The sequence below is a fragment of the Scyliorhinus torazame genome, unplaced genomic scaffold (genome assembly GCF_047496885.1).
Source record: "Scyliorhinus torazame isolate Kashiwa2021f unplaced genomic scaffold, sScyTor2.1 scaffold_522, whole genome shotgun sequence".
In the NCBI taxonomy this organism is placed as follows: Eukaryota; Metazoa; Chordata; class Chondrichthyes; order Carcharhiniformes; family Scyliorhinidae; genus Scyliorhinus; species Scyliorhinus torazame.
In genome coordinates, this window is record NW_027308249.1 from 9,881 (window position 1) to 25,078 (window position 15,198).

General features: G+C 44.0%; 5 non-coding genes across 5 annotated transcripts; all 5 read right to left on the reverse strand.

Moving 5' to 3' along the window:
• Positions 1-4,495: 4,495 nt before the first annotated feature.
• trnas-aga (transfer RNA serine (anticodon AGA)) lies at positions 4,496-4,577 on the reverse strand. The gene has a single exon. It is a non-coding gene; the product is annotated as a tRNA-Ser (tRNA).
• Positions 4,578-8,472: 3,895 nt separating this feature from the next.
• On the reverse strand, positions 8,473-8,554 carry trnas-aga (transfer RNA serine (anticodon AGA)). The gene has a single exon. It is a non-coding gene; the product is annotated as a tRNA-Ser (tRNA).
• A 1,906-nt stretch (positions 8,555-10,460) lies between these two features.
• trnas-aga (transfer RNA serine (anticodon AGA)) lies at positions 10,461-10,542 on the reverse strand. The gene has a single exon. It is a non-coding gene; the product is annotated as a tRNA-Ser (tRNA).
• A 1,905-nt stretch (positions 10,543-12,447) lies between these two features.
• Positions 12,448-12,529, reverse strand: trnas-aga (transfer RNA serine (anticodon AGA)). Its single transcript has one exon. It is a non-coding gene; the product is annotated as a tRNA-Ser (tRNA).
• Positions 12,530-14,436: 1,907 nt separating this feature from the next.
• Positions 14,437-14,518, reverse strand: trnas-aga (transfer RNA serine (anticodon AGA)). The gene has a single exon. It is a non-coding gene; the product is annotated as a tRNA-Ser (tRNA).
• Positions 14,519-15,198: the final 680 nt, after the last annotated feature.

A 15,198-nucleotide genomic window follows, 5' to 3' on the forward strand; every position in this document is an offset into this window, starting at 1 on the left:
GGTTCTGAACTGTGAAGCCAGCGTACTGAATATTGTTGTCCAATTAACTGTTCGTGCCTTTGCCATATGTGAAATGAAAATGGAAAATGAAAATCGCTTATTGTCACAAGTAGGCTTCAAATGAAGGTACTGTGAAAAGCCCCTAGTCGCCACATTCCGGCGCCTGTTCGGGGAGGCTGGTACGGGAATTGAACCGTGCTCCTGGCCTGCCTTGGTCTGCTTTAAAAGCCAGCTATTTAGCACAGTGTGCTAAACCAGCCCCCTATGTACTGTATTTGCAGCTCCAAAATCTTCTGCATATCAGTCAATTTCCAAATACTGCTTCCAATTTGATGAGATTTAAAAATAATTAAGCATCCTCACATTCTATTTGGCAATTCAGTTCCACGCACTTTAATTGGATCAGACTCAGGGTATGGTTACATTTCGGCACTATTTAGATTTCAATGTCCGAAGTGCCTTTACTCTGTAAATTAAGCCATCCTTCAAAAGACAATTGGGATTGAGCGATTTATCCTGGTTCTGTGAACCGTCCCCACGAGCACAGAAACAATGTGACACTGGGGCCTCTGTCTGAGCTGTAAAGCTCTGGGATTGTGACCATCCCATGAATTGAGCAGAAACATAAAAATTGCTTACATATCAGATGAGGATTTTGGAGCTTGAGATGTGCTTTGGGCAGAATATGTAGAAGCTGTTGGGCCACTTTGTGAAGATGGAAATATTCAGAAACCTCTGGGCGGCAGGAGAACGTACCCAGCTCTGATATCTGGTTAACTCAGGTGGTTAGTACGTGGTATGAAGAACGTACGGTCGCTGGTTTGATCCACGTGCTGGTCTCAAGCGTACGCATCGTATGTGCGGTCATGTTGCTGGACAGTTTGGAATGGCGATCCTTAATACTGTCGTTTTTACTTGCCACTGAGAAAATGTCCACCTCTTGTTCTGATAAGTAGTCCTTCTTTTAACATTTCTGTGCGATTTATATACCATCACATCTTTCACACAGATCTTTGCGGAACATTTCCAAACTTGTGGACGGGGGTATTCAATGAACTCGGTCTCAACTGTGTTCATGTCTCTCGTTCGCTGCAATGTTTCAGGCAAATTCATTCCCGCCAGTGCAACAAATCACACCAGCCTCCCTTCCAGTGATTGCATTCAAACAAACAACAGTTCTCTCCGCCAACTAATAACCCGCTTCCCAACAGCTCCACCGGAAAATGCAGCAAAGCAGAAGCAAATTTCTATAGAATCCCGTGGGTGCAGAAGGAGGCCATTTGGCCCATCGAGTTTACACCTGTCCTCAGAAAGAGCATCAGACCTAGGCCGCACCCCCACCCTCGCCGAAATTCCACCCCATACCCCCTCTAACCTGCAGACCTTTGAACAGAAGGGGATTTTTTCAGCATGGCTAATCCACACAGCATGCACATTTTTATGCTTCCTTATCAGTCAGTTCTGATTAGAGAAAAAACATCCTGCTCCTTAAGTCTTTTGAAAATGCTGCACAATGGATTCCTAACGTGTTGCTCATTGCCATGAATGAGACATGAAAAACAAAACCCTCAAGGCGGAGCGTGCACTTCATGCGGACCTGCTGGGAACAAGTAATTGTCCACGTGACTGCTAAGTAAATGCTTTCTCTTTTCACTTTTTCTCAATCCAAAATCTATTGGAAACGGACGTTACAAGGAGCCCCAACAGAGAGAATTGCTCCGCACACAATTTTGGAATAGAGGGATAGTTCGCATTAGTCCTTAAAGGATGTGCGAAGCGATTAACTTCAGATAACATAAACTTTCAATTTTCCACCATCATCCACAATTCTTTCTATGAATTTTGTTCACGTTTGCATTTCATCTGGATATGCTCTCGACATTAAACTCACTGAAAAACAGGGCAGCCTTGTTGTGCATGTCAGGGTGTAAGTGACAAGGTTATGGGACTCTTTCAATTCAGACTGGAAAAGGACAGCAGGAGAGGGTTCCTGAGAGGTTTGGGATGCACTGAACAGACTTGCTTTCTCATTCAAACATGTGTGTGAGCATCCCTGGTGAGAACAAAATGCATTATCCATTACATATAGTCCTTGATAAGGTGATGGTGAGCCATCTGTTTCAACTGCCCTGTCCCTGTGCCGTAATTGAATGTTTACAGGTGGGCTTTTTGGAACAGCTTGTGATGGAGCCCACGAGGGAACAAGCACTTCTGGACTTAGTGTTATGTAATGAGCCAGACATGATTAAAGATCTTAAAGTAAGGGAGCACTTAGGAGGCAGTGATCATAATATGGTCGAATTCAATCTCCAATTTGAAAGAAAGAAGGTAGAATCAGATGTAAAGGTGTTACAGTTAAATAAAGGTAACTACAGGGGCATGAGGGAGGAACTGACGAAAATCGACTGGGAGCAGAGCCTAGTGGGAAAGACAGTAGAACAGCAATGGCAGGAGTTCCTGGGAGTAATTGAGGACACAGTACAGAGGTTCACCCCAAAGAAAATAAAGGATATCAGAGGGGGGATTAGGCAGCCATGGCTGACAAAGGAAGTTAGGGAATGCATCAAAGCAAAAGAGAAAGCCTATAATGTGGCAAAGAGTAGTGGGAAGTCAGAAGATTGGGGAGGCTACAAAAACAAACAGAGGATAACAAAGAGAGAAATAAGGAAAGAGAGGATCAAATATGAAGGTAGGCTAGCCAGTAACATTAGGAATGATAGTAAAAGTTTCTTTAAATACATTAAAAACAAACGGGAGGCAAAAGTTGACATTGGGCCGCTCCAAAATGACGCTGGTAATTTTGTGATGGGAGACAAGGAAATAGCTGAGGAACTAAATAAGTACTTTGCGTCAGTCTTCACAGTAGAAGACATGAGTAATATCCCAACAATTCCGGAGAGTCAGGGGACAGAGTTGAATATGGTAGCCATCACAAAGGAGAAAGTGCGAGAGAAACTAAAAGGTCTAAAAATTGATAAATCTCCGGGCCCAGATGGGCTACATCCTAGAGTTCTAAAGGAGATAGCTGAAGAAATAGTGGAGGCGTTCGTTATGATCTTTCAAAAGTCACTGGAGTCTGGGAAAGTCCCAGAGGATTGGAAAATCGCTGTTGTAACCCCCCTGTTCAAGAAGGGAACAAGGAAAAAGATGGAAAATTATAAGCCAATTAGCCGAACCTCGGTTGTTGGCAAGATTCTAGAATCCATTGTTAAGGATGAGATTTCTAAATTCTTGGAAGTGCAGGGTCGGATTAGGACAAGTCAGCATGGATTTAGTAAGGGGAGGTCGTGCCTGACAAACCTGTTAGAGTTCTTTGAAGAGATAACAAATAGGTTAGACCAAGGAGAGCCATTGCTGACCGCCCTCCCTTTCGATAGAAGATCAAACTTCACCGGCAACACCTTCCTCCTCACTACATGTCCCGCTTCCGTGTGCATCAGATATATCCCATCGCCCGCCAACATCTCCCCGATACACGCTGCCCTTCCTAACGTGCCTCGCTAACCACCTTTGTCTTGAATGAAATGACCTCCCCCCTCACTACCGCCTTCCATACCTTCCAACCCACGGACGGCGAGACGTTCCCATTTTGGTTCATTTCCACATACTCCTCAATCACTTTGTCCTCTTAATGCAAAAAATCGGGTCTGCTATCAAACTCACAATGGCAAGTAATTGTTAACAATAAAGAAGAAACCTGAGTTCAATGGAAGGTAGATGGAGTTTGAAACTATGGTTATTTGAATTGCACCCGCCGACGTCTTTAGAGTGAAAAAGCAACGTTCGCGACTTGAGAGTCCTCATTTGATCGCCATCAGGTTAAATTGGCAATGCTCGGTAAGCGAACCCAGATATCGTGCTTGGGAGACAGCCAATATTCCTGACTGACGGGTGAGTGAGGATTATTTCTCTCCATGATTGTTCCCTCATGGTTTCTACTATTTATTCAACCATCTACAATCAATTTGCGATATACACAATCCAAAAAGCATTCACATTGTCTTAGTTTGGAGCTAGCCATGATTTGGAGATGCCGGTGTTGGACTGTGGTGAGCACAGTAAGATGTCTTACAACAACAGGTTAACGTCCAACAGGTATATTTCGAAACACTAGCTTTTCTGCATTCACCATAGCCAATCCCTGGACAAAATCGAAAATTGGAATTGTTGCTCGCATGATTCAGGCATTTTACTTCTCCCCTCCCTGGTCAATAACGCTTGCCTAAGTCTTCATCAGCAAGCTGAATGCACATCTCCGTTCACTAATTCATAGCATATGTTCCATTGTAAAATTCTTATCCAGAAAGCGCTGTGTACTTTTCCAATCACTGAATAATAACACATGTTGAACCGTGTCCCGACTTTTCAAATAGAGCGCACTCTGTTGGGAAAAACAACTCGTCTTTTTGCAAAATGTGGGATATCATTTCCCAAGAGACACCATCCGTTCCAAAGAACGTGGTGAACATTCAACCTGAATGAGAAAAAGAACATACGTAGTCGGCAGGGTTCGAACCTTCGCGGAGCGACCCCACTGAATTTCTAGTTCATCGCCATCACCACTCGGCCACGACTACGCGAGCGCGAAAGCTGCCTCGGTGATTTGACGCGGAAGATATTTTTTTATTCGGTAGTCGCAGGCAGACACATAGAACACAATTCTGAATATAATTGAGTTCATAATAAATATTCTTCATTCAGAACCTGACGAAATCCAAACCCGAGATGAGCCAATAGCTTTGTTAAGGTTGCTATAGGAAAGTTTTGATAGCACCACTTTGTTGAATTAGGAAATGTCATTTGATTTGATTTAAATTCGCAATTTGCTGTTGGACTTTGTGCATTTTCTTTCTGTATTTGTTGACAGGGCGATAATGCACCGACAGAAATCTCAATTCAAACTGGAGTAAGTGCTGGATTCTGAAAATGCAGGAACTAACCTCAGGGACCAGAAACATCTGGGTTAAAGCAAACCCATTACATTTCAACACATAAAAACAGAAACCTCAGGGAAAACTCAGCCGGTCTGGCATCATCAGTGGAGAGAGAAACGGAGTTAACGGTTCCACTCCGCGTGAACTAAAGAGAGGATTTTACATTTATTATCAAATATCAGTTCGATACTCCCCTCGCTTCAGATCCAAAATGCCCAAATGTCACAAAAGTATTCTCAACATTCTTCTAAATCCACGAACCAGTTCACATTCAGATGCAGAAATACTCCCTCCCACCTCCCTCGCTGCTGCCTGCCGATGGAAATGACCCGTCAGCAATCCAATGGCTTGCTCACCATACTCATAGCCAATCCCTTGCGGGCCTCCATTGCTGAACCGCCCTCCCTTTCGATAGAAGATCAAACTTCACCTGCAACTCCTTCCTCCTCACTACATGTCCCGCTTCCGTGTGCATCAGATATATTCCATCGCCCGCCAACATTTCCCCGATCCACGCTGCCCTTCCTAACGCGCCTCGCTAACCACCTTTGTCTTGAATGATATGACCTCCACCCTCACTACCGCCTTCCATAACTTCCAAACCACGGACGGCGAGACGTTCCCATTTTGGTTCATTTCCACATACTCCTCAATCACTTTCTCCTCTTAATGCAAAAAATCGGGTCGGCCATCAAACCCACAATGGCAAGTAATTGTTAACAATTAAGAAGAAACCCGAGTGCAATGGAGGGTAGATGGAGTTTGAAACTATGGTTATTTGAATTGCACCCGCGGACGTCTTTACAGTCACAAAGCAAGTTCGCGACTTGAGAGTCCTCATTTGATCGCCACAAGGCTAAATTGGCAATGCTAGGTAAGCGACCCCGGATCTAGTGCTTGGGAGACAGCCAACATTCCTGACTGACGGGTGAGTGAGGATTATTTCTCTCCATGCTGGTCTTGACTTGATCCCTCTTAGTTTCTAGTATTTATTCAACCATCTACAATCAATTTGCGATATACACTATCCAAAAAGCATTCGCATTGTCTTAGTTTGGAGATAGCCATGATTTAGAGATGCCGGTGTTGGACTGTGGTGGGCACAGTTCGATGTCTTACAACACCAGGTTAACGTCCAACAGGTATGTTTCGAAACACTAGCTTTTCTGCATTCACCATAGCCAATCCCTGGACAAAATCGAAAATTGGAATTGTTGCTCGCATGATTCAGGCATTTTACTTCTCCCCTCCCTGGTCAACAACGCTTGCCCATGGCCTAAGTCTTCACCAGCAAGCTGAATGTACATCTCCGTTCACTAATTAATAGCGTATGTTCCATTGTAAAATTCTTATCCAGATAGCGCTGTGTACTTTTCCAATCACTGAATAATAACACATGTTGAACTGTGTCCCGACTTTTCAAATAGAGCGCACTCTGTTGGGAAAAACAACTCGTCTTTTTGCAAAGTGCGGGCTACCATTTCGCATCAGACACCATTCGTTCCAAAGAACGTGGTGAAACTTGAACCTCAATGAGAAAAAGAACATACGTAATCGACAGAGTTCGAACACGCGCGGGGAGACCCCAATGGATTTCTCGTCGATCGCCTTAACCACTCGGCCACGGCTACATGAGCGCCGAAGCTGCTTCGGTGATTTGACGCGGAAGGTATTTTTTTATTCGGTAGGAGCAGGCAGTCACACATAATACAATTCTGAACGTTATTGTGTTCATAATAAATATTCTTTCATTCAGAACCTGACGAAATCCAAACCCGAGATGAGCCAATAGCTTTGTTAAGGTTGCTATAGGAAAGTTTTGATAGCACCGCTTTGTTGAATTAGGAAATGCCATTTGATTTGATTTAAATTCGCAATTTGCTGTTGGACTCTGTGCATTTTCTTTCCGTATTTGTTGACAGGACGATAATGCACCGACAGAAATCACAATACAAACTGGAGTTAGTGCTGGATTCTGAAAATGCAGGAATTATCCTCAGGGTCCAGAAACATATGGGTTAAAGCAAATCCATTAAATTTCAACACACAAAAACAGAAACTTCAGGGAAAACTCAGCCGGTCTGGCATCATCAGTGGAGAGAGAAACGGAGTTAACGATTCCACTCCGCATCAACTAAAGGAAGGATTTTACATTTATTATCAAATATCAGTTCGATACTCCCCTCGCTTCAGATCCAAAATTCCCAAATGTCTCAAAAATATTCTGAACATTCTTCTAAATCCACGAACCAGTTCACATTCAGATGCAGAAATACTCCCTCCCACCTCCCTCGCTGCTGCCTGCCGATGGAAATGACCCGCCAGCAATCCAATGGCTTTCTCACCATATTCATAGCCAATCCCTTGCGGGCCTCCATTACTGAACCGCCCTCCCTTTCGATAGCAGATCAAACTTCACCGGCAACTCCTTCCTCCTCACGACATGTCCCTCTTCCGTGTGCATCAGATATATTCCATCGCACGCCAACATCTCCCCGATCAACGCTGCCCTCCCTCCCGCGCCTCGCTACCTACCTTTGCCTTGAATGAAATGACCTCCCCTCACTCCCGCCTTCCATACCTTCCAAACCACGGACGGCGAGACGTTCCCATTTTGGTTCATTTCCACATACTCCTCAATCACTTTCCCCATCTTAATACAAAAAATCGGGTCTGCCGTCAAACCCACAATGGCAAGTCATTGTGAACAATAAAGAAGAAGCCTGAGTTCAATGGAAGGTAGGTGGAGTTTGAAACTATGGTTATTTGAATTGCACCCACGGACGTCTTTAGAGTCACAAAGCAACGTTCGCGACTTGAGAGTTCTCATTTGATCGCCCTGAGGTTAAATTGGCAATGCTCGGTAACAGAACCCGGATCCAGCGCTTGGGAGACAGCCAATATTCCTGACTGACAGGTGAGTGCGGATTATTTCTCTCCATGATGGTCTTGACTTGTTCCCTCTTAATTTCTAGTATTTATTCAACCATCTACAATCAATTTGCGATATACACTATCCAAAAAGCATTCACATTGTCTTAGTTTGGAGACAGCCATGATTTAGAGATGCCGGTGTTGGACTGTGGTGAGCACAGTACGATGTCTTACAACACCAGGTTAACGTCCAACAGGTATGTTTCGAAACACTAGCTTTTCTGCATTCACCATAGCCAATCCCTGGACAAAAGCGAAAATTGGAATTGTTGCGCGCATGATTCAGACATTTTACTTCTCCCGTCCCTGGTCAATAACGCTTGCCCATGGCCGAAGTCTTCATCAGCAAGCTGAATGTACATCTCCGTTCACTAATTAATAGCGTATGTTCCATTGAAAAATTCTTATCCAGAAAGCGCTGTGTACTTTTCCAATCACTGAATAATAACACATGTTGAACCGTGTCCCGACTTTTCAAATAGAGCGCACTCTGTTGGGAAAAATAACTCGTCTTTTTGCAAAGTGTGGGATACCATTTCGCATCAGACACCATTCGTTCCAAAGAACGTGGTGAAACTTGAACCTGAATGCGAAAAAGAACATACGCAGTCGGCAGGGTTCGAACCTGCGCGGGGAGTCCCCAATGGATTTCTAGTCCATCGCCTTAACCACTCGGCCACGACTACACGAGCTCAAACGCTGCTTCGGTGTCATTTGACGCGGAAGGTATTTTTTTATTCGGCAGGAGTAGGCAGAAACACATCATTCAATTCTGAACATTATTGAGTTCACAATAAATATTCTTTCATTCAGAACCTGACGAAATCCAAACCCGAGATGAACCAATAGCTTTGTTATGGTTGCTATAGGAAAATTTTGATAGCACCACTTTGTTGAATGAGGAAATGTCATTTGATTTGATTTAAATTCGCAATTTGCTGTTGGGCTCTGTGCATTTTCTTTCTGTATTTGTTGACAGGGCGATAATGCACCGACAGAAATCAAAATACAAACTGGAGTTAGTGCTGGATTCTGAAAATGCAGGAATTATCCTCAGGGTCCAGAAACATCTGGGTTAAAGCAAGTCCATTAAATTTCAACACACAAAAACAGAAACTTCAGGGAAAACTCAGCCGGTCTGGCATCATCAGTGGAGAGACAAACGGAGTTAACATTTCCACTCCGCATCAACTAAAGAGAGGATTTTACATGTATTATCAAATATCAGTTCGATACTCCCCTCGCTTCAGATCCAAAATGCCCAAATGTCACAAAAATATTCTGAACATTCTTCTGAATCCACGAACCAGTTCACATTCAGATGCAGAAATACTCCGTCCCACCTCCCTCGCTGTTGCCTGCCGATGGAAATGACCCGCCAGCAATCCAATGGCTTTCTCACCATATTCATAGCCAATCCCTTGCGGGCCTCCATTGCTGAACCGCCCTCTCTTCCGATAGAAGATCAAACTTCACCGGCAACTCCTTCCTCCTCACGACATGTCCCTCTTCCGTGTGCATCAGATATATTCCATCGCCCGCCAACATCTCCCCGATCAACGCTGCCCTCCCTCCCGCGCCTCGCTACCTACCTTTGTCTTGAATGAAATGACCTCCCCTCACTCCCGCCTTCCAGACCTTCCAAACCACGGACGGCGAATCGTTCCCATTTTGGTTCATTTCCACATACTCCTCAATCACTTTCTCCTCTTAATGCAAAAAATCGTGTCTGCCATCAAACCCACAATGGCAAGTAATTGTTAACAATAAAGAAGAAACCTGAGTGCAATGGAGGGTAGATGGAGTTTGAAACTATGGTTATTTGAATTGCAACCGCGGACGTCTTTACAGTCACAAAGCAAGTTCGCGACTTGAGAGTCCTCATTTGATCGCCACAAGGTTAAATTGGCAATGCTCGGTAAGCGACCCCGGATCTAGTGCTTGGGAGACAGCCCACATTCCTGCCTGACGGGTGAGTGAGGATTATTTCTCTCCATGCTGGTCTTGACTTGATCCCTCTTAGTTTCTAGTATTTATTCAACCATCTACAATCAATTTGCGATATACACTATCCAAAAAGCATTCACATTGTCTTAGTTTGGAGATAGCCATGATTTAGAGATGCCGGTGTTGGACTGTGGTGAGCACAGTACGATGTCTTACAACACCAGGTCAACGTCCAACAGGTTTGTTTCGAAACACTAGCTTTTCTGCATTCACCATCGCCAATCCCTGGACAAAATTGAAAATTGGAATTGTTGCTCGCATGATTCAGGCTTTTACTTCTCCCCTCCCTAGTCAATAACGCTTGCCCATGGCCTAACTCTTCATCAGCAAGCTGTCTGTACATCTCCGTTCACTAATTAATGGCATATGTTCCATTGTATAATTCTTATCCAGAAAGCGTTGTGAACTTTTCCAATCACTGAATAATAACACATGTTGAACTGTGTCCCGACTTTTCAAATAGAGCGCACTCTGTTGGGAAAAACAACTCGTCTTTTTGTAAAGTGTGGGCTACCATTTCGCATCAGACACCATTCGTTCCAAAGAACGTGGTGAAACTTGAACCTGAATGAGAAAAAGAACATACGTAATCGGCAGGGTTCGAACCTGCGCGGGTAGACCCCAATGGATTTCTAGTCCATCGCCTTAACCACTCGGCCACGACTACATGAGAGCAAAAGCTGCTTCGGTGATTTGACGCGGAAGGTATTTTTTTATTCGTTCGGAGCAGGCAGACACACATAATACAATTCTGAACATTATTGAGTTCACAATAAATATTCTTCATTCAGAACCTGACGAAATCCAAACCCGAGATGAGCCAATAGCTTTGTTAAGGTTGCTATAGGAAAGCTTTGATAGCACCACTTTGTTGAATTAGGAAATGTCATTTGATTTGATTTAAATTCGCAATTTGCTGTTGGACTCTGTGCATTTTCTTTCTGTATTTGTTGACAGGGCGATAATGCATCGACAGAAATCACAATACAAACTGGAGTTACTGCTGGATTCTGAAAATGCAGGAATTATCCTCAGGGTCCAGAAACATATGGGTTAAAGCAAACCCATTAAATTTCAACACATAAAAACAGAAACTTCAGGGAAAACTCAGCCGGTCTGGCATCATCAGTGGAGAGAGAAACGGAGTTAACGTTTCCACTCCGCATCAACTAAAGGGAGGATTTTACATTTATTATCAAATATAAGTTCGATACTCCCCTCGCTTCAGATCTAAAGTGCCCAAATGCCACAAAAATATTCGCAACATTCTTCTAAATCCACGAACCAGTACACATTCAGATGCAGAAATACTCCCTCCCACCTCCCTCGCTGCTGCCTGCCGATGGAAATGACCCGTCAGCAATCCAATGGCTTGCTCACCATACTCATAGCCAATCCCTTGCGGGCCTCCATTGCTGAACCGCCCTCCCTTTCGATAGAAGATCAAACTTCACCTGCAACTCCTTCCTCCTCACTCCATGTCCCGCTTCCGTGTGCGTCAGATATATTCCACGCCCGCCAACATTTCCCCGATCCACGCTGCCCTTCCTAACGCGCCTCGCTAACCACCTTTGTCTTGAATGATATGACCTCCCCCCTCACGACCGCCTTCCACAACGTCCAAACCACGGACGGCGAGACGTTCCCATTTTGGTTCATTTCCGCATACTCCTCAATCACTTTCTCCTCTTAATGCAAAAAATCGGGTCGGCCATCAAACCCACAATGGCAAGTAATTGTTAACAATATAGAAGAAACCTGAGTGCAATGGAGGGTAGATGGAGTTTGAAACTATGGTTATTTGAATTGCAACCGCGGACGTCTTTACAGTCACAAAGCAAGTTCGCGACTTGAGAGTCCTCATTTGATCGCCACAAGGTTAAATTGGCAATGCTCGGTAAGCGACCCCGGATCGAGTGCTTGGGAGACAGCCAACATTCCTGACTGACGGGTGAGTGACGATTATTTCTCTCCATGCTGGTCTTGACTTGTTCCCTCTTAGTTTCTAGTATTTATTCAACCATCTACAATCAATTTGCGATATACACTATCCAAAAAGCATTCGCATTGTCTTAGTTTGGAGATAGCCATGATTTAGAGATGCCGGTGTTGGACTGTGGTGAGCACAGTACGATGTCTTACAACACCAGGTTAACGTCCAACAGGAATGTTTCGAAACACTAGCTTTTCTGCATTCACCATAGCCAATCCCTGGACAAAATCGAAAATTGGAATTGTTGCTCGCATGATTCAGGCATTTTACTTCTCCCCTCCCTGGTCAACAACGCTTGCCCGTGGCCTAAGTCTTCATCAGAAAGCTGAATGTACATCTCCGTTCACTAAGTAATAGCATATGTTCCATTGTAAAATTCTTATCCAGATAGCGCTGTGTACTTTTCCAATCACTGAATTTTAACACATGTTGAACTGTGTCCCGACTTTTCAAATAGAGCGCACTCTGTTGGGAAAAACAACTCGTCTTTTTGCAAAGTGTGGCATACCATTTCGCATCAGACACCATTCGTTCCAAAGAACATGGTGAAACCTGAACCTGAATGCGAAAAAGAACATACGTAGTCGGCAGGGTTCGAAGCTGAGCGGGCAGACCCCAATGGATTTCTAGTCCAGCGCCTTAACCACTCGGCCACGACTACACGTGCTCAAAAGCTGCTTTGGTGTCATTTGACGCGAAAGGTATTTTTTTATTCGGTAGGAGTAGGCAGAAACACATCATTCAATTCTGAACATTATTTTGTTCATAATAAGTATTCTTTCATTCAGAACCTGACGAAATCCAAACCCGAGATGAGCCAATAGCTTTGTTAAGGTTGCTATAGGAAAGCGTTCATAGCACCACTTTCTTGAATTAGGAAATGTCATTTGATTTGATTTAAATTCGCAATTAGCTGTTGGACTCTGTGCATTTTCTTTCTGTATTTGTTGACAGGGCGATAATGCACCGACAGAAATCACAATACAAACTGGAGTTAGTGCTGGATTCTGAAAATGCAGGAATTATCCTCAGGGTCCAGAAACATCTGGGTTAAAGCAAATCCATTACATTTCAACTCACAAAAACAGAAACTTCAGGGAAAACGCAGCCGGTCTGGCATCATCAGTGGAGAGAGAAACGGAGTTAACATTTCCACTCCGCATCAACTAAAGAGAGGATTTTACATTTATTATCAAATATCAGTTCGATACTCCCCTCGCTTCAGATCCAAAGTGCCCAAATGTCACAAAAATATTCTGAACATTCTTCTGAATCCACGAACCGGTTCACATTCAGATGCAGAAATACTCCCTCCCACCTCCCTCGCTGCTGCCTGCCGATGGAAATGACCCGCCAGCAATCCAATGGCTTTCTCACCATATTCATAGCCAATCCCTTGCGGGCCTCCATTGCTGAACCGCCCTCCCTTTCGATAGAAGATCAAACTCACCGGCAACTCCTTCCTCCTCACTACATGTCCCTCTTCCGTGTGCGTCAGATATATTCCATTCCCCTCCAACATCGCCCCGATCAACGCTGCCCTTCCTCCCGCGCCTCGCTAACTACCTTTGTCTTGAATGAAATGACCTCCCCTCACTCCCGCCTTCCATACCTTCCAAACCACGGACGGCGAGACGTTCCCATTTTGTTTCATTTCCACATACTCCTCAATCACTTTCCCCATCTTAATGCAAAAAATCGGGTCTGCCATCAAACCCACAATGGCAAGTCATTGTTAACAATAAAGAAGAAGCCTGAGTTCAATGGAAGGTAGGTGGAGTTTGAAACTATGGTTATTTGAATTGCACCCGCGGACGTCTTTCGAGTCACAAAGCAAGTTCGCGACTTGAGAGTCCTCATTTGATCGCCACAAGGTTAAATTGGCAATGCTCGGTAAGCGACCCCGCATCTAGTGCTTGGGAGACAGCCAACATTCCTGACTGCCGGGTGAGTGAGGATTATTTCTCTCCATGCTGGTCTTGACTTGTTCCCTCTTAGTTTCTAGTATTTATTCAACCATCTACAATATATTTGCGATATACACTATCCAAAAAGCATTCACATTGTCTTAGTTTTGAGATAGCCATGATTTGGAGATGCCGGTGTTGGACTGTGATGAGCACAGTACTATGTCTTACAACACCAGGTGAACGTCCAACAGGTATGTTTCGAAACACTAGCATTTCTGCATTCGCCATAGCCAATCCCTGGACAAAATCGAAAATTGGAATTGTTGCTCGCATGATTCAGGCATTTTACTTCTCCCCTCCCTGGTCAATAACGCTTGCCCATGGCCTAAGTCTTCATCAGAAAGCTGAATGTACATCTCCGTTCACTAATTAATAGCATATGTTCCATTGTAAAATTCTTATCCAGATAGCGCTGTGTACGTTTCCAATCACTGAATAATAACACATGTTGAACTGTGTCCCGACTTTTCAAATAGAGCGCACTCTGTTGGGAAAAACAACTCGTCTTTTTGCAAAGTGTGGCATACCATTTCGCATCAGACACCATTCGTTCCAAACAACATGGTGAAACTTGAACCTGAATGCGAAAAAGAGCATACGTAGTCGGCAGGGTTCGAACCTCTGCGGGGACACCGCAATGGATTTCTAGCCCATCGCCTTAACCACTCGGCCACGACTACATGAGCGCCAAAGCTCCTTCGGTGATTTGACGCGGAAGGTATTTTTTTATTCGTTCGGAGCAGGCAGACACACATAATACAATTCTGAACATCATTGAGTTCACAATAAATATTCTTTCATTCAGAACCTGACGAAATCCAAACCCGAGATGAGCCAATAGCTTTGTTAAGGTTGCTATAGGAAAGCTTTGATAGCACCACATTGTTGAATTAGGAAATGTCATTTGATTTGATTTAAATTCGCAATTTGCTGTTGGACGCGGTGCATTTTCTTTCTGTATTTGTTGACAGGGCGATAATGCACCGAATGAAATCACAATACAAACTGGAGTTAGTGCTGGATTCTGAAAATGCAGGAATTATCCTCAGGGTCCAGAAACATATGGGTTAAAGCAAATCCATTAAATTTCAACACACAAAAACAGAAACTTCAGGGAAAACTCAGCCGGTCTGGCATCATCAGTGGAGAGAGGAACGGAGTTAACGTTTCCACTCCGCATCAACTAAAGGGAGGATTTTACATTTATTATCAAATATAAGTTCGATACTCCCCTCGCTTCAGATCCAAAGTGCCCAAATGCCACAAAAATATTCGCAACATTCTTCTAAATCCACGAACCAGTACACATTCAGATGCAGAAATACTCCCTTCCACCTCCCTCGCTGCTGCCTGCCGATGG